General features: G+C 36.8%; 1 protein-coding gene and 1 long non-coding RNA gene across 2 annotated transcripts in view; one reads left to right on the top strand and one right to left on the bottom strand.

Annotated features, from left to right (window-relative positions):
* The window catches only part of GRIN3A (glutamate ionotropic receptor NMDA type subunit 3A), a 180,240-nt gene that overhangs the window by 26,634 nt on the left and 133,515 nt on the right, over positions 1-20,091 (top strand). The window lies entirely within an intron of this gene.
* Positions 3,067-5,554, bottom strand: LOC102478100 (uncharacterized). The gene is made up of 3 exons (XR_334111.1): positions 5,478-5,554; positions 5,044-5,123; positions 3,067-3,131 (listed from the first exon to the last, which is right to left on the bottom strand). It is a non-coding gene; the product is annotated as an uncharacterized LOC102478100 (long non-coding RNA).

Genomic DNA, 20,091 nt, shown 5'->3' with positions numbered 1-20,091 from the left:
AGGTCACTGTAATTGTTTGGCAAAATTCCTTCCTCAGGAACTTATCACCAGAGATTGACTCTTCTCAATAGCCACTCTCTTAGGAAAGCAACTTTAGTAAACTAGTTTTGCAATTTTACCATAAATAGAAATCCTGAGTTACAATATGAATCTATGAAACAGGGTGAAAATTGGAAAATATCAGCCTACCGCAAATTTCTAGACTAGTAGAGATCTTGACAAACAGAATAAATTATGCTCCTGAGTAAAGACTTGTGCATCAATCATCTGTCAACCCTTAATATGTCCACTGATGCCACTGATGTCTGCAAAAGATTACCAACATTTGCATATAGTTAGCATTTTCCATATTACAATAAATGAATTTTTGTCTTCATTTGTATTTATGCTTGAGACTCAAAATAATAATGATTCTCTGAGATAGAGAGATTTGTTGGAATACAAAATAGCTACCATCTGTCATTCAAGACTTTTTGATAGTAAGACTTAAGAGTCAATTTTCTTAGCTTCCTAGTTCCACTCATTCACCTTCACTCTACCTAGATCTCCAATTATCACCTACCTGTAAATACCTCTTTAGCTCTTAAAGACTGGATGACCTTGCCAATACTTGAAACTTATCTCTTTATTTTTTCTTCTTTTAAATACCAAAATCACTGGGATTCATCCAGAGTTCTCTAAAACAAAATATTTCTATGAAAAATAATTTTAAAGAGTGATAGCAACAGGCACAAATTTTATATAAAGTAAACCTAAAAGTGTGGCTTGGAACATCAAACAACACTTTTTGAAAGTGCCTTTACACCATTATATTGATAGAGCTTAACAATTCCATTCCTACATTCTCTAACAATCTTTCATAACTGAAAGAGGAGTAAATGTAGTGTGGATTTAGGATAGAGTGTCTCATTCCCTTGAGGTCTTAAGTATAGAGCATGGGACCTTTTTAATACCTGTATAATTCTTCTTAAATCACTTACATTTGTTAAGAATTTTATAATTCACAAAGTAATTTCAGTCACAGCCTCACAAATATATAACAACCTACAACTCTAGATGAGATCATCATCACACATTAAAAATTGAGAAACTGAGCCCCGGATGGTTGGTTTTACCAAGCAAGTACTAAATGTCATTTTCTGACTGTAAACCATCTTCTCTTCCCTAAATCCCTTCAGATTCAGATATTCTTTTTCTAAGAGTTTAGATGGCAAGCATGAACACTGCTATGGCACCAGCTTCACAATTCAAAGGTCCTGACTCTCCTCCTGAGACTTTGATCACCAGACTCTGCTGCCTCAACAAAACCAAGAATATTCTGCTAAAGGTCCCATAAGCAGAAAGTTGTACTCTGTTTCAATAAATAGTACATTCCTTAAAATACGCATTTAGATTACCTCTTAGCTTCTTAAAGCATCATTTGTTATCTTCTGAAAGTGGTGAAATGGATAAATAATTAATCTTGCTTCTTACTGGAAAAGAGTATCTGAATTTTCTGAGACCTATTTGACCTTGAATATATATTAACATATTTATCATGGGTTTCCTTTGTTCATGCCCAGCCTCTATAAATGTTAAGCAACCCATCTTCCTAGGAAAAATCTATTTCAAAAGAAAAAAAAATACTTACAGAATTGGAATATAGGTGATGGCTGGGAAAATATGAGCATGTTGTTGAAAGAATTCATTGTCAGTGGAAGAAGGCTGAAAAAAAAAAAAAAAGAACGTATTGTCAAGGGCCATTGGAGCATTTTGAAATTGTGTTAGGATCATCTCAAATCCTTTCCAAATGCTTTTGAAAACATTTACAGCAGTTAAACATTTAATCCTGAGCTTTCTATTGTACTATTATGGAAGATTCATAACATGTCCTATGACATATTCATATGGTGGAGATTTACTGTAAAATGTTATGTGGGACTCTGAAAAGTTATTTTGAGGACTTTTAATAAACATTTGAAACTTACAAGCCTTAAACTGTAAAAGCTAGATGCTCACTCATCTGGTATAAAAATGTTGGACTAGCTATAGATATGTATAAGACAAATCACCATTCCATTATTTCTGAAGAGTTATGCCTTAAACAAAGATGATGAGCTTAATTCTAGACCTCCAAAATGATGTATTATTAACTATAGTATAAACAGAACTTTGTCAAAGTAAGTCTCCTATAGATCTTTTCTAAACTGCATTAGAACATCAAACAACACTTTTTGAAAGTGCCTTTACACCATTATATTGATAGAGCTTAACAATTCCATTCCTACATTCTCTAACAATCTTTCATAACTGAAAGAGGAGTAAATGTAGTGTGGATTTAGGATAGAGTGTCTCATTCCCTTGAGGTCTTAAGTATAGAGCATGGGACCTTTTTAATACCTGTATAATTCTTCTTAAATCACTTACATTTGTTAAGAATTTTATAATTCACAAAGTAATTTCAGTCACAGCCTCACAAATATATAACAACCTACAACTCTAGATGAGATCATCATCACACATTAAAAATTGAGAAACTGAGCCCCGGATGGTTGGTTTTACCAAGCAAGTACTAAATGTCATTTTCTGACTGTAAACCATCTTCTCTTCCCTAAATCCCTTCAGATTCAGATATTCTTTTTCTAAGAGTTTAGATGGCAAGCATGAACACTGCTATGGCACCAGCTTCACAATTCAAAGGTCCTGACTCTCCTCCTGAGACTTTGATCACCAGACTCTGCTGCCTCAACAAAACCAAGAATATTCTGCTAAAGGTCCCATAAGCAGAAAGTTGTACTCTGTTTCAATAAATAGTACATTCCTTAAAATACGCATTTAGATTACCTCTTAGCTTCTTAAAGCATCATTTGTTATCTTCTGAAAGTGGTGAAATGGATAAATAATTAATCTTGCTTCTTACTGGAAAAGAGTATCTGAATTTTCTGAGACCTATTTGACCTTGAATATATATTAACATATTTATCATGGGTTTCCTTTGTTCATGCCCAGCCTCTATAAATGTTAAGCAACCCATCTTCCTAGGAAAAATCTATTTCAAAAGAAAAAAAAAATACTTACAGAATTGGAATATAGGTGATGGCTGGGAAAATATGAGCATGTTGTTGAAAGAATTCATTGTCAGTGGAAGAAGGCTGAAAAAAAAAAAAAAAGAACGTATTGTCAAGGGCCATTGGAGCATTTTGAAATTGTGTTAGGATCATCTCAAATCCTTTCCAAATGCTTTTGAAAACATTTACAGCAGTTAAACATTTAATCCTGAGCTTTCTATTGTACTATTATGGAAGATTCATAACATGTCCTATGACATATTCATATGGTGGAGATTTACTGTAAAATGTTATGTGGGACTCTGAAAAGTTATTTTGAGGACTTTTAATAAACATTTGAAACTTACAAGCCTTAAACTGTAAAAGCTAGATGCTCACTCATCTGGTATAAAAATGTTGGACTAGCTATAGATATGTATAAGACAAATCACCATTCCATTATTTCTGAAGAGTTATGCCTTAAACAAAGATGATGAGCTTAATTCTAGACCTCCAAAATGATGTATTATTAACTATAGTATAAACAGAACTTTGTCAAAGTAAGTCTCCTATAGATCTTTTCTAAACTGCATTAATATCATGACCTCGAGTTCATTTGAGAGGCTAGGCCACAAGACCTCATGTCCTTTCAGAGGTTTCCACTCCAACGATGGCTAAGCAACACTGCCAAATAGCCCCCTGTGCCAATGGAGGGAAATACACTTTAATTGACTCTCCCTGTAAATCCATCACAAAACCCACATTCTCATTATTTATTTTTTAAAATGTATTTAAAAGTCACCTATTCAGCACAGGGGCAACACATTGCCCAGAATAAACAATGTTAAATTCCTGAAAATCATAAAATCCAATTTTCCAGTGAAGGTTAAAATCAGATCATGTTAGTTACTTAGTGATTCATTTACCACTAATAGCAGTCATTCACTAACATGGCCTCAGTATCCTGTAGAATGAAAAACATTTTATTCTCATCAACTAACTCATTTATACTCTTCATGCAAATTATATATTGTTCTTATTCTCTTTTTATCCAAGTCTATACATATTTAGTACCTCTATAGACTGCCTTCTCACCTAACCTTTTACAGTGAGGAACACTTTTTTCCTCACCTGGTCATCAGCAGGGAATATTGGTCAACATTAAGATGAAAGCCTTGCCATAGAACTATCAAAAGAGAAGTGATAAAATTCTAACTGCTTGATGCAGTCCACCTCCTCCCCAGCAGAAATAGTAAGCATGAAGAATTATAGAACATGACCTTTCCCCGTAGGCTCCCAAGAAAGAGTATGCTAAGAAGAAAACAAAAGTTTATTACCCACTAATCCCAAATCCTTAGAATGTATTATCTGTTGATGACGATGTGTATAGTATTCTCAACTGGACTGAGATGTATATCATGCTAGATAAGATCTGTTTACAATCTAAATGATGTAGAGCAATTAAATGTATAAATAATAATAATGGGAAAAATATTTTCAAAGCAAAAAAAAAGAATGTGTTGTCAATCACACATTCTTCCACCATGGTGTCTTCCACCAAGGGTGAAAAAAATTGTCTTGACAGTGTCTGAACATTGGAGGCATATATGTACTGTTAGAATCTATGTAACTACTGGTTGTAATTGTAAAAAACTAAAAACAATGCAGCATTTACTTAGAGAGATGGATGTATTAAAAATAAGTTTACTTTTTAAATAGTGTGAATCCTAACGTATCCATTTTGTTTTGAAGGAAATCTCAATCTGTAACTTTTTTTTTTTTAAGAGAGATTTTTTGCTATTGGCATGTGAGCTCACCGGAGAGACAGAGAGAGACAGGGAGACAGAAAGTGAGAAATACCCCCCAAGGGGGATGGCCACACCACAATCCCTTCTCTTCCCTTCTCCTCCATCCTCTTCTCGAGACCTTGGGCATGCATATGCACCTGGTATGAGTTTTAAGTAGCCAGGTCTGGGACTTGAACTGCCATCAACTACGTGAGAGTTCAGAGACATACCATTATGCCATCTGCTGGTCCCTCAATCTGGAACATGATGAAGATATCACCAGGACAACCAAAAGAGGGGACTTTCTTGACTGAAACAAAGATATAAAGGATCAAACGACAAACTATAGATAAAAAGGAGCAGTTAAATGGGTGTGTATAGGAGTTTTAATTTCATATAATAACCTTATTAGACATAAGCAATCACTGATGTTAAAAAAATTAAGCCATTTTAATTGATGTTAAAAATCATTGATCTTGAAAAATTAAACAATTAAAAAACGTGTCTCCAGTTCAGTTCATTGCGTGATTACTATGGATAGAGAAGTAAAGACATTTCTGCTGATGTAGCTACAACCCTGGGGCTACTTATGGACAATTGTGCATAATACTACAGTCCATAAGACAAAATATACTGCTGGGAAATTTTGCACTGCATTTTTAACCTGCTGTTTCCACAGTTGACATTTCAACATCATGATTGTTTACTCTTCTGGGAGATCCTGGCATCTTTTGCAAATTTTAGCGGCTGTTGAATAATTGCTTTTGGGATGTTTCTTGCTTCTCATTTGCTGATTTAGTCTCACTGCTTCATTACAAGTCTGTGATTTCTTTTCTGAAAACCGTGAGTTTCATCTGCAAGTGAGAGAGGGGGAAAAATGAGATCAATCTATTTGGACTTGAGAGACTATAAAACTTGGTCATTTGGCAACACATTCATTCTCGTTCTTTCTCTTGGTCTCTCTTGTGTGCAACGTACTACATTTTTAGATAAGTGCTAGGGTGAAGAATGAAATCTGTGTCCAAGGAACAAATCAAAGCTTTCTGGTCCATCTGGGAATTAAATAAGCTGTTGCTTAAAAATGACCTGCGACGATGTCCTCTGGCAGCACATTCTAATGCCTGGCCACAGAGATGGTGAGGAGGCTTTTTCCTAATAACCAGCTTTAAAGAGAGAGGCACTATTTTCCTGAAACAGTTCACTGTGTAAGTGTCATAAATTAAATGCAGTAATGTCAGTCTTCCTAGTGCCCTGCTTGTATAATCTGATTATGATGTTCTTAAATACTTCTAATCCCTCTATAAATGATGACTTTATCTGCAAGTGGCTAAAATGGGTCACAGAAGAATCAGAGTCAATATTTTTCACTTCTTGAGGTTACAATTAAAGATGTCAGAAAAGACATGCATCCCGCAGACAGACCACAGCCACCCGGAGGACACAAGCACAGCTGACCCATATTCGCTTGTTCTGATTTTGCGTCCTATTGAGTAACAGCAGAGATTGATCATATTACAGGAAGTGGGAAGGTCAGGAAAATGAATCAACTGTGACATTGTCCATGAAGAGCCTCTACCTAGATTCCTTTAAAAGAAGGCTCAAGTAGGATTAGGTAGGCACAGCAGGAACACAGAGAATGACATACACATGAATTAAATAATTTCCATGTTAATTTTTATACCGAAGAAAATTTTTCCTGATTCCCAAGACTAGGTCATTTTGGAAGGTATTATTTCCTTTTTTTTAAGAGATTTTTGCTATAAGGTGCATGCACTCGCCAGAGAGACAAAGAGATACTGAGAGACAGAAAGTAAGAAATCATCACACAGGGGGCATGGCCACACCACAGTCCCTTCTCCTCCATTCTCCTCTCAGGATTTTGGGCACACACACACACACACACACACACACACACACACATGTTCCCGGCGTGAGTTTCAAGCCTCTGTGTCTAGGGCTTGGATCGCACTCAGTCATATGGGAGTCAAGCGATGTAACCATTATGCTATCTGCTGGTTCCAGAAGATACTCTACTTGTATTTCTTACTTTAGGGCCATACAATTTACTGTTATAATTATGATAAAGTAATATCTGCATCCCTCTTAAAACTCCACAGAGGTAGGGAAGATGTCTATTTTGCTCATTCCTATTGTATTCTCAACATATGTCACAGTACAGGGATTCAAAAGTTATTTTCAGAATTAATCTCTTAATCTAAAATATATTCTCTAGAAACATGAGTTATTGTGGAAGTGAATATGACCTAAAACACTGAAGCTATATGTTGGGCCTCTATATAACATTACATTAAAATCTGCAATTGATTAGCCCTGTTCTAGCAGAAATTCTTATGTGAGAATATTTTAGGAAACATGATTTGGATCCACAGGATACCCAATTTTGCAGTAAAGAGCTGTGCCATAATGAGGTTTCTTTTTTTCATTATAATAGCTAAAATGTCTCATTTTTTAAGACATTAGCCAAAGCAGCAAGCTGTTTGAATATGATGATAATGGTTTCTAATGCTTAGTAAATACAGTCGCTTGCCATTATGATGCTCATTTTCAAGGAAGCTCTTTGCCTTGTATTTAAACAAAAAAGAATGATAGAAATAGAGCCATGAAGGAGGTAAAAGTTTACATAAAGAAACTTGGAGACTGAGCTAGAGAGCAAAATTAGCATGGAATTAGAGATGGAGAGAAAAACTGGAGTGGAGGTGGGGGAGTGCTAGAGAGGGATGGATAAAGACAGGCAGCAAAGCTAATCAGCCAAAAATAACTAACAACAAATTCCAAAGGAATAGTTGATGATTAATCCCAATATAATTTCATAAGACAATTTCTAGGAAGTACGTTACTAATCAAAATATAAACTTTTCCATGGAAAGAATTTTTTTAGAGAGCGATTTTATAGGGCATGTGTACTTGCCAGAGAGACAGAAAGCAAGAAACTTCCCCCCAGGGAGAATGGCCATGCCACAACCCCTTCTCCTCCATTCTCCTCTTGGGATCTTGGGCACACATGCACACACTCCCCACTTGAGTTTTAAGCTTCCAGGTCTGGGTCTTGAACCTCAGTTGACTATGTGAGAGTCCAGCAATGCAATCATTGTCCCATCTGCTGATCAGTAGAAAGAATTTTTTATTTTATTTTATTTTATTTATAAGAGAGAGAGAGAAAGAAAGGAAAGCATCTTCAACAGAGTCTCATCACAGTATCATTTCCCTAGCTCTCTAACTTGTCAGGATCTTGGGCACATGTATATGTGCCTGGCTTATTTTCAGTCTGACTCAGGGATCAAAGCCCGCAGATAGCCATGTGGCTTCCAGTACTGCAATTAGGTTTGCTACTCACTGGAAAAGATCAATTTTAATGTGTGATACACAGGCATCCCAAGTCAGTGGATCAGTCAGCCAGCAAATGTCAGTGCACATTATTCTAGGCCCTCAGTGTATAATAAGAAACAGGTGTCTGAACCCTCTAAAACTTAAATTTTAGTAGTGAGAAATTATTAACAAACTCATCAAGAACTAAGGTCATTTCAGTTATTGGCCACTGAAGAAGACAAAATAGTGTCATAGGAAGAAAATGGTGGATTTGATTATAGTGTTTACAGTGAGGAGGATGCTAACATTAGGATGAATATCCCTGAAACTTGAATGAGATCTGAATATTGAGAAAGAATCATCCACGGGAACAACTGGGAGAAGAATGTCCCTATCAGAAGGAGCAGCAACAACCAGGCTCAGATAGGGAGGAGCTTGACTATCATGATTTGAGGCCACATGGGTGGATTGAGTGAGGTTATAACAATAGTCAAGGCCAGATCATTTAGGACAGAGAATATAAAGAACTTGAATTTTACTTTAGTTGTAAAGGGTAGTTCTTGAAGCGTTTTAGGGAAAGGAGTAATATCAATTTAGATTTGTTTCCAAGATTACTCTACCTGCTTCCTTTGGTCAAACTTGCTACAGTGGGGGAGGCAACAAGTCTTCACTGTGAGTTTATTATTTTCTGGGCACTGCAACTCAGGATTTTACTATAAAAAATAACAACATCTCTGACCACCACACAGTTCAAGAAAAGGGATGAGTAAACTAATAATGACTCTTCCACGTAGTGAATGATTAGAGAATATAGAAAGTGTGGTGGGGCAATAGACAACTTAGGGGTGAGGCAGGCTAGGGATGTGTAGTTGGAAATAAGAAACATGAACAGGAGTGAGACTAGTGAGTGTCACATTAGTCTGTCGCCTTCACCCAGGTGATAGACGATGGAGGTTTCCTCTACCAGTCACGCACCAGATGCCAAAAGTGATTGAATTCAGGATATATTTTGGAATGAATGGGAGACTTACTGATGAATTAAGGAGTGATGTGAAGAAAAAAGGGATTGAAAGCTTATTTATTTGTTTATTTAATTTGTTATGGGGCAAATTACCAGAGAGAGAAAGATGCAAAGTCCAAAAGCACACACCTCCCCCACCCCCTCAGGGATATGACCACACCATAGTCCCTTCCCTTCAATTATCCTCTTGGGATTTTAGGAACATTTGCACACACACACACAGCATATTTTTCAAGCCACTGGGCCTGGGACTCAAACTTCATGGTCAGCCATGTGAGATCCAGCTGCCTTAACCCCATGCTAGCAGCGCCCAAAAGCTGATTTCTTAGTGTGGAGCCTGAACAATTGGTGTGGGTAATGATGCAATCATGGTGATTTAGGAGGGTGATGAGGGAAGTGAATTTGGCAGGGGTCTCTGGAGTAGAGATAAGAGGAAAAATAGTAATGCATCTTTTTGAACCAGTTAAGTTTCAGCCAACTAAGTCTGGCTGCTGCTTCTCATGGTCAATGAAACCAGAGTCAGAGGCTGGAGAAGGGAATTTATTTCCGTAACTTGTTACAGGGAGACAGTCAACAAGCACCATTAAACTGTCCTGAAAAGCTCAACATGTTCTCAATATTTATGGATACAAGATATAAACACATGCAAATCAGACAGAGTCAATTGGTTTTCACTGAGTAATTATCATTCTGATTCCTGTACTTTCCACTGAGTAAGTATTATTCTGATTCCTGTTTTACTTTGAATACCCATTCCTGGTTTCTCATCCAACCATTCTTCAAACAGATCCTCCTATGACTCAGCACTTGGTCAGATTGTTCTCATTAGAGGTCTTTCTTAATATCAGAATGGTTACAGTCCTACTAAATCTTAAGCTGACCCACCTCAGAACTACTGCTCAAAAATATTTAAAGATTACTCTGCCTGTTATCTGTATAGAAGGTCCAGGTTGGAGAATAAAGAGTATAGGTTGTACTTAAATTTAGTAGATTAGTGTTTAGTCCATTCTATAATTAATAAAACACCTATAGCTGGGTAGTTTCTAAAAATAGAAATTTATTCATAAACTGGTTTGGAGAGGTGTTCCTGGGGCCACCTCTGGTAGGGAACTTCTGGTTCTATCACAATAGAGTGGAGGGCAGAAGAGCATGGTCTGTGTTCTAGGTCTCTCTCCTGGCCTCATTTGCTCTCCTCATAAGCCCACCAGGAGTCAGTCATGGTGGTCCCACCCTAGTCACTTAATCACTCCCAAAGATCTCACCTTTCAACATCATGAAGGTGCTATTTCCTTATATTAGCTTCACAACCAAATAACACATGAACTTTGGAGGGCCACAAATTATGAAATGGCATGAGAGGCATAAACAGAGCCTTGGGCAGGTTTAGAGAAATAATAGATTGAGAAGAATCAGCTGGTAAGATAAAGGAACATGGCCCATAGAATTGAGATGCCTGGAGGGGGAATTATTTCAGGAGTAATTGAACAACTGTACCAAAGGGATGTAGAAATGAATCACACCCAGATCAAAAATCAACCTTTTCAGAATAATTTCACCATAGATTGCTTTAATAAAAGTTGTTTCCATGGATGGGGAATCTGAGTGCCTGATTAAATAAAAAAGCATAAAATGAGAAAGAAGAAAGTGTAAAAATAGATAAATTTCACACTTGAGCTAAAAAAATGAAATATAAAATAGTTGGAGGAGGAAAATGGATGCTATTAAGTATATTTGTAAGCCAATGAAAGGTCTCAGGGTACAGAGAGGATCAGGTGATGCAGATTTCAGAACAAGGTCATTGGGGAGGTTAAAAAATACTTCTGATCTTTACTAGCATTCAAAGTTTCAGGCCCTTCAGGAACCAATTCTGGGCCAACCATACTTCAATTCATAGCAATTTGAATTTTATTTCCTTTTTAAAGCATAAGTATCAGGACCAGTAGGTGATGTGGTGGTTAAGGTGCTGGACATTCACACATAGCCGACCATGGTTTGAGTCCTGGACCTGGAGGCTTACTTTCTGACTCTCTCTCTCTCTCTCTCTCTCTCTCTCTCTCTCTCATCAAATTAAAATAAATGAAGGAATCAATAAAATTCAATAAATAATTCTTTAAAAAAGCATAAGTATCTTCTCTTTTCCATAATATACAAGAGGTCTTCAAAAAGTCCATGAAAATGCATATTATTAAAAAGAAATTACGCATGGACTCCACATTTTTTTCACCTAAACTTTAATTCCACTTTTTTATAAAGTTACTGAAGTACCCTCATATAGTCAGTGGCAAACCAGACTAATCTAGAGCAAGGAGCAGGGAGAGTTTAAACTACAGTTATCCACATACCTCTTTGCCCATCCTGCGTGCTCTTTATAGCTGTGTCTCCAAATTCAAGTATACAAAATCCTGTTTGTTTTTTAATGCTAAAGACTAAGTTACTTTCTATTATGAATAATAATAACTGATTCATTATTTTAACTTTTAAAATCTTGATAAAACTCACAATATTCTTCCTTTATTATCTTCTTTTTTTTCCCCTTAACATCATTTTCCTATTTACTGTCATTTCCATTTTTACTTCATTAGGATACCATTCCACGTTGTTCCCTGAGACTTCAAAGTCATGTTTTGAGTTCTATAAATGGTATTTCACTTTAGTAACTGATAAATAACTGAAAGGTTGACACAATATTGATACCTTCGTATATTAAATTATGTCTTAAATGCATCAGTGATGAGCATTGAAACAAATTCAATTATGAATAATTTATGAAGTACAATAAATACTTTCCCCTCAACCATCTTTAGTGTAAAGAAAATGACTGACACACATTGAGTTTGTGAATTTCATGATTCACTTGTATTTCTAACTAGTGCCTCGGGCGCGTATGCGCTTGAGCAGTTCTGTCAATCTTCTCAGCATTCAGGTGCCACTTTTCTGATTGACATCAGAGAAGATTTGTGCCATCGGAAAGCATAAGATTTTATGGGAAAGCAGATAATAATTACTCTTGCCTCTAAAGAGAAACCATATTAGTCAAGCCGGTAGGAAAATAACTCATAAAAAACAGACACGCACTTCAGCCAAAGGTCAGTCTCCTCTGTCCAAATCTAAAGTCCACGTCACCACTTATTCATTTATCCATTCAACCAACAAACTTTCATTGTGAGTCTGCTATTGTCTGGGCACAGTCACTGGGATTTTACTATTAAAAACGGAATGCCTGGCCCCTCAACAGTGAGGAAATGAGAGAGATGATAAATACTAATAGTAGATAAAGACTATCCCACCTAGCAAATAACTGAAGGGTGCACACAGTGTAATGTGATCACGGATAAAAGTAAAGCAAAAAAAAAAGTAAAGTAACACAACTTGGGTATGTTTCATTAAAGATAAGAAAGCTGAACACATCCTTGAAAAATGACTGAGAGTCAGGGATGCAAAGAAAAAGGTACCAGGTGTTCTGGGCTGAGAAAATGATCCACCCAAGGACATAGAGGCAAGAGAGCTTGGGGAATTCCAAATTTTTTGTAATGGTTTCCAAAGTAATCAGAGGCTGAATATATTTAAATAATAGAATAATAGGGCCTATTGTGCTTCAGAGGAGATTAACATGAAGGCTAGAATATATGGAGATTTGTAACTATTTACTCTGATGGAGCTTGAATAATCTGGGAGAGGAGGCAACATCCTGGACCCAGACAATAAAAATAAAAATAAAAATAAAATTAGGAACATATAGAATTCTAGATTATGATATAAAGGCTGGTTAGTAATTCTCTTTTTCTTTCCAATAAGGCCCTCTCAATATCCCTGCTCTTTTTGTGGGTCTATGCCCCCTTGGAATGATTTACAAATCATAATAATGGTATTTGGAGATTCTTCCTATTTTAGCTTAAATGTTCATGGTGTAATATGTATTGGTTTCAAAGAAAATAATGCCAGGACCAGCAGATGGCATAATGGTTACGTTCCTGGACTCTCACATAGTCAACCATGGTTTGAGTCCTGGAGCCAGTGGCTTAAACCTCATGCCAGGCGTGTATGCATGGGTGTCCAAGATCCTGAGAGGAGGATGGAGGGGAAGGGATTATGGCATGGTCATCTCCCCTGGGGGGTGATTTCTTGCTTTCTATCTCTCTGTCTCTCCCTGTATCTCTGGTGAGTGCACGCATCCTAAAGGAAATATCTTACTAAAAAATTTTTTTTCAAAGAAAATAATACCAATAGATGATAAAAACACAACGAATATATATGGACAGTTAAAAATGCCAGGCAGATATTTCTAGAGTCTCTATAGTAAACATATGTAAATCCCCCAAAGTTTGATTTCATTGTTTTTTGCACTAAATATTTTAGTAATTAATATTTTGTACTCAAAAAATATGACATGATTATGTTTACTTATTTATTTATTTATTTATCACAGTGAAGAAGAAAAATTAATAAATTCATAAATCAATGTGGCCTTTATACCTCTCTTATAAAGGCCAATTTGTTGTGACTTAAGTACTACAGAGAGGTGTTGGAGTGTGCATGTTTTAGCTGAGCCTGGATCTTTTTATAAGTCAGGAGGTAAAATCGAACACAGGTATACAGTTATACATATTAAAATTTAGTCATATTCGGGACTTGGTTACCTAATGGTTACATCACTGAACTCCATATGACTGACTGCAGTTTGAGTCCCGGACCCAATGGCTTCAAACTCTGGGCGCATATGTGTGTGTGCCCAAAATCCCAAGAGGGGAATGGAGGAGAAGGGATTCCAGCATGGCTGTCCCCCCTAGCGGGGAGGGGGGTGATTTCTAGCTTTCTGCCTATCTCTCTCTGGCAAGTACAGACACCCTACGGCAAAAAAAAAAAAAAAAATCTCTCTAGAAAAGAAAACAAAAAAAATTTAGTCATAGTCACTAAAGATTATAATGATGACAGAACACCTCAATTAAGCAGACTATTAATCTTTGTAAAGAAAGAAAAAATGCTTCTAATTCACTCCTCTTTTAATTTGTGACATTCTACAAACTGTATAGGAGTTTGAGATAGATGAATTTTAAGCTTCTTCCAAATCAAATGATAAAATCATAAGGGCGCTAATTGGCTCCTGGTAGATTGTTCAGATTTAGTGTTTCTTCCCCCTCTGATTGCACTGGGCTTAAGGAGATACAGGCAATGACTTAACAAGTGAGTTCACAACTGTGCCAGATACAACCCAAAGCTTAAATTTGAACACTAGTTAACCAGACCTTTTTTCATTTTATATTCTATGACAATGCTCACATAGACCTTACTGAAAGAATGCAGACCTGCTCATTCGGAATTTATTGTCCTGAACCTGAGGTCACAGCAATGGTTTAAAGATCCTTTGGGTTTGATCACTAATTCATGGGCAAGTACTGCCTCTGTGACCAGACTTTAAGAACTAAATTTTACATTTTCAATGCCTTCTTACTTTGGACTAGGATTTGAACGGTACAAAAAATTAATTACACTAATGTACTCCTAGCAATTCAAGTGAAATAAAATGTCATTATTGCAAAGCTTAATCATAATTAGTAGATCACAGGTTTTGAAATAAGGTACTAAAATGGAAATGTACTAAGATACTCTATAAGGGCATTCTAATACTATTTCTAATGTTAAACTGGTCAATGTAAGGTAGCAACCATTTTATTGAGTGTGAGTCAATTAAAATTATTTTGAATTCCCAAATGAAATCAAAAGCTATTATGCAGTTAAACTGATTTAATAATTAGGAAATTAATGTAGAATGATAAACCAGGACATATAAAAGCCATATTATATCACAATTAGTTGAACCATGATTTAAATGTATAAAACATGTACTTGAATCACTAAAAAAGAATGGCTCCGGAACTAAAAGAAAAAGTTCGTGAACTATGGTGTCGATTCTAGAGGGTCTTTAAAGATAGAAATAATCAACATTTAGCTGAGTTTCCACTCTTAGTGCAGTAAAACAAATTAGCATGTGACATAAGCCATCTCTTAATAATAGTTTCAGGCTGCATTGACATAACGTAATCAAATTTCCATAGGAAATTTAACTTGCATGCTAGGCCATTTAATTATCTGGTGCATATTTCTTTAGTTCACATTATAAGAAAATATGCCCCCGTTTGTCACTGAGATTGTCTATAACAATAGTTTGAATATTCAATGAATTTTAATTATCTTATAAATCACCTGCTTGCTTATATATACAAATGTGTTTGTTCCGTCAAATATTACTTAATTTAATCAAAACCTACACAATAAAATAAGAACTAAAATCAGTCCTAAAGCAACATCTTTATTCCAAAAGTTCTTAAAATTTAACAAATAATCTTTCCCTTTGCAATACAAAGATTAAAAATTGACATAGAACTTGAAAATTATATCTAACGTTAATATCCTATTACAGAAATGCTTCCTTTACCACATGGATTATTGATCCCATCACCGCTGCTGTCCAGGAAACAGATATGCAAATGAATGATGTCTCTTATCTTTATAGTTCTCTATGCTTCATAAAGCACTTTCACGTGCATACTATGCAGTCTACATATTGCCCTGAAGTCGTTTGTTGACAATTAATATTTTTCTCATGTCACAATTTTAAAAATGGAAGCCTAAAACTCTCCATAAGAGTCTCGATCCCAAATCCATTCCTCAGTCTTCTCAGTGTTGTTAAAGCTTATCTATTTTGCATACAGAATGATCTTGATGTATTTTATTTTGATTTGATACAAAGTTGCAATATGCTGTTGTCCTCTTTTCAGTTTACGGCATCTAAGGGGGACTGCCAGGGATTAATGAATGTAAGCACACTGACATAGCAAAAATAAAAGACTGTGGATACCTGGCCGTCTTGGTCCATTATTGTGCTGCTTACAGAAATATCTGAGACTGGGTGATTTGTAAAGAATAGAGTTGTATTTGACTCATGATTCCCGTGACTGGAATGTTCGAAGGCACGAGGCTGGCATCAGGCCCACTCAACATGGGGAGGGCAGGATCTTGAGCAGAATGGCTACCCATAAGTTTCTGCTTATTCTGGCAAGAAGCTTGTGAATGGAGTTCTCTCCTCTTACAAATTCACCAGAACTCAATCATAGTGGCCCTGCTCTAAGGATGTTATCACACCCAGAGGCCCTACCCTGGGCACCAATGAAAGGATTAAGTTTTCGATTAACACCTTTATACTACAACCTCATTCCAACACATGCAGTTTTGGGGAGCATCTAAACTGTAGAACGGACACTAGCAGGAAAGAGAGAACATACATCTTCTCAAAGGGCTCAAGAGCTCAACATTGCCACAAACAGCTCCCCATGATTCAGTCCACACAAAAACCAACTGTCTCTATAGTCCCTGAACACCTTATGATCCTCCAGCCAGGTATGATGACTCGTGTTGATATCAGAATAGTATGAGTCATCAGGAAAAGATCAATTACACAAACATAATAATGATTATGCTAATTACAACTAACAATTGTAATAACAAGGCTAATATTTACCAAACTTAACACATGTCAGGTGCATGTCGGAGCTTCCCTCAGTGTCAGATTCTGCTTCTAACAGCCTCCACCTTTCTTCCCACTTACCTATGGTCCCTTGATCCCCAACTGCAGACTTGGTCTTCTCCAATAACCAGGACTAGTCCAAAATCTAGCCAGAAAAGCTGCAGAGATATTTGCCTTATAATCCAACACTCAAAAAAGAAATCACTACCACTTACTGGGCACGTACTATGTGCTGATGCTTTGTATACAACATATTATTTTATCTTCACATACTTCATAAAGTGGGTATTGAGAAATTTTTATTCTACAGAAGACACAGATGAAGCTCTGTGAGGCTAAATTATTTCCACAGTCTCATATACAAACAACTGATAAATGATAGAATAAAGACCTGAGTGACTCAAAATAAGACCACCATGCTTTCTCTATCCTAGACTATTCTGAGAAATGCAGGCTTCTGAACCCCAAACCAAGGTTTCAGACCTTGTTGCTTCCTGATAGTCTTTCCTAATGTCAAATCCCCACATTTCCAATGATTACATGCCCCTGGACCACATTTTTCTGTAGATAACTAAATATCTTCTGTAACCACACCCTCTAGTCTGAAGTCTTCCCATCCCCAAGAGTACCTGTGGCAGCTTTTAGGCCTCGGATATTATATCTGGGTGAAACACATTTTATATGAGCAATCTAGGTAAATAGAGCGCAGAGAATGAGTGACAGCCAAAGGTTTCAAAATTATCCAGTGTCAGGTGAAAGAAACACAGTATAATCATCCATAACTAAAGGTAGAAGTGTGGTTAAATATAGATGAATGAGTTAAATATCAATAATTAGAAGGAATTAGAAAGAGCAATAATCCACCATTAAAAATGTCATTGGAAACCAGCAGATGACATAATGGTTACGTCACTGGACTCCCACGTAGTACCTGGTTCTAGTCCCGGGCCCAACAACTTAAAACTCACGCCAGTCACAAGTGAATGCATGCCCAAAATCCCAAGCAGAAAATGAAGGAGAAGGGGTTGTGGCATTGCTATCCACCCTGGGGAGTGATTTCTCACTTTCTATCTCTCTGTCTCTCCAGCGAGTGCATGCACCCTCTAGTAAAAATCTCTCAACAACAAAAAAAAGTCACTAGAGAAAGTTAGAATGATTGTCACAAACCAACCTGATATGTACTTAATATTCCTTTCTGGAAATTGGCCTGGGGTCCAGCAGGGTTGAATTAGCTGAAAGGGTACAGTGTGAATGCTTTCGCTATTTCTTTTGCCTGATGACATGTGTCTCTGTATCCACGGCCTGACATATAAAGGACATTCAGCACATTTTGTTGGATGACTGAATCAGCCAGTTGTCTTTGAAGACAGTGGTGTTGTGCATGCCAATACTTTCTGCTAACTGGAACTGAGCCAGTCTACTGGTATCTATTCCAGAAGGTAGACTCTATTCCAAGTCCCCACACCTCTCAGCCTTTCCCACACTGCTACAGTGAAATAGACCACACACAGCATCACGAGCAATGTTAGGCCAAGGACAGCAATCCTGCCTTCAGAAGTATTCACTGTAAAATAGTACTCTGATGGGACCAGCAGATGGAGTAATGGTTATGTCACTGGACTCCCACATCATTGACCATGGTTCAAGTCCTGGACCTGGCAGCTTAAAACCCACCGGGCATATGTACATTTGTGCCCATAATCCCAAGAGGGGAACAGAGAAGGGATTGTGTGTGGTCATCTCCCTGGGGGTTATTTCTCACCATCTGTCTCTCTCTGCCTCTCCAGCGAATGCACATACCCTACAGCAAAAACCTCTCAAAATAAAAAAAACTACTACTCTGTAATGTATGATTTCATATATTGGACACTCGAAAATTCTGAGGGATATGTCCTACAATCTTTTCTGACACCCCCATATACAGTGGTTGAACACCATTATATATATGATAGTATTGACCATAAAATTCAGTAAAATGTAATGAAAAATTTAAGTGAGCTTTTCCGAACTTCATTATTCTACCAAACACAAAGCTATCATTAATTATACAATCATATTTCTTTTTAAAATCATTGTTAAGGAAGAAATACAAGTTTTATCATTTCATAAGACTTATAAAATGGGAGAATGACTTGTAGACATTGGGTCCCCTCCCGGGTCTCTATGTACCAGTCTGCCAGGACATGTGATTCTCATTTATGCTATGACATACCTTATTTTTTCCTTTTTCGAGAGTTTTTTTTTTAACTATAAATTCTGTGCACTCAACAGAGAGACAGAGACAGAGAAACATAAAGCAAAAAAATCACCCCCTCCTCCCAGAGAGGGGGGGCGGATACCACAACACATCTTAAAAGTGATTTCCTTCCATGGGTATTTAGGATTACTGGCAAATAATTGGAACTGTAAATTAAATTAATCTACAAATGTCAAGGGCCTACTTCACGTGTTGCTGTTATCAAGCACTGGAAACAGAAGTAATGGTTATAAAAGCACAGGTTTTCAAGTCCAACACATTGAAATTTTGAATCCAGATTCCATTTCTTACTAGCTACGGCACCTTGAGAAAATTAGTCTTTCTGAGCGTCAATTTGGTTATCTATTAAAGGAGGCTGATCGTTGTAGTCACTGCAGAAAGTCATTGGAAGGATGAAATAAGACAATATGCATAATGCACCAGGAAGACAGTAGGTATTCGCTCTTTGTTCGTGTAATTATTATTAGGTTATGATTTCTGGGTAGGTACTATGCCTCATGTTTGCCTGAATCTTTAATGGCACAATAAAAACAGGTAATTTATTTAAAAGCCTGAGTTCCTAAAATAATGGGTTTTAATTTTTAGAAAAAAAAAAAAAGACTTCTCTATAATATAGGTCAAATGAGGTGTGAAATAAAGAGAAACAGAAAACCTCCTTCACTTTCTTTGGTTAAGAAAAAGTAATAGCTGAGTGGAAAGCCTGTTCTGAGCCCCTTGAACATGTTCACTAATCAGCAGACTTCAGAAAGGAAGAAAATTGCATCTCTTCAAAGTAGTGGAAATGTTATGCTCACTTGAGCTTTCTGAGCTTTGGCCTAGCTCATTTGGGTTTGCTTGCCCAGGAAAGAGTTGAGAGAATTTCAGCTTCTCTCCACTCTTAAAGTCAACCCAGTTTTATTACCTCTTTTCTTCTCCCAGTGGATATCTCAAAGCTCTCTGCAGGCTCTTTACAGCAGCCAATTCTGTTTTCAAAACTTCCACTGATCCAGAAAATAGCTGAATCCGTTCTTTCTGGGAGAACAGATTGATGGAGTATCTCCAGCAGTTGGCATCAAAAATTCCTTCACTTGTGAAGTGTAGTGGTTACGTCACTGGACTCCCACATAATTGACAATGGTTCAAGTCCCAGACCTGGCAGATTAAAACACGCC

The sequence above is a fragment of the Tupaia chinensis genome, unplaced genomic scaffold, assembly GCF_000334495.1.
Source record: "Tupaia chinensis unplaced genomic scaffold, TupChi_1.0 Scaffold000153_1, whole genome shotgun sequence".
Lineage (NCBI taxonomy): Eukaryota > Metazoa > Chordata > Mammalia > Scandentia > Tupaiidae > Tupaia > Tupaia belangeri.
The sequence above is the reverse complement of the archived record's forward strand: the minus strand, read 5'-3'. Positions and strand labels throughout refer to the sequence as shown.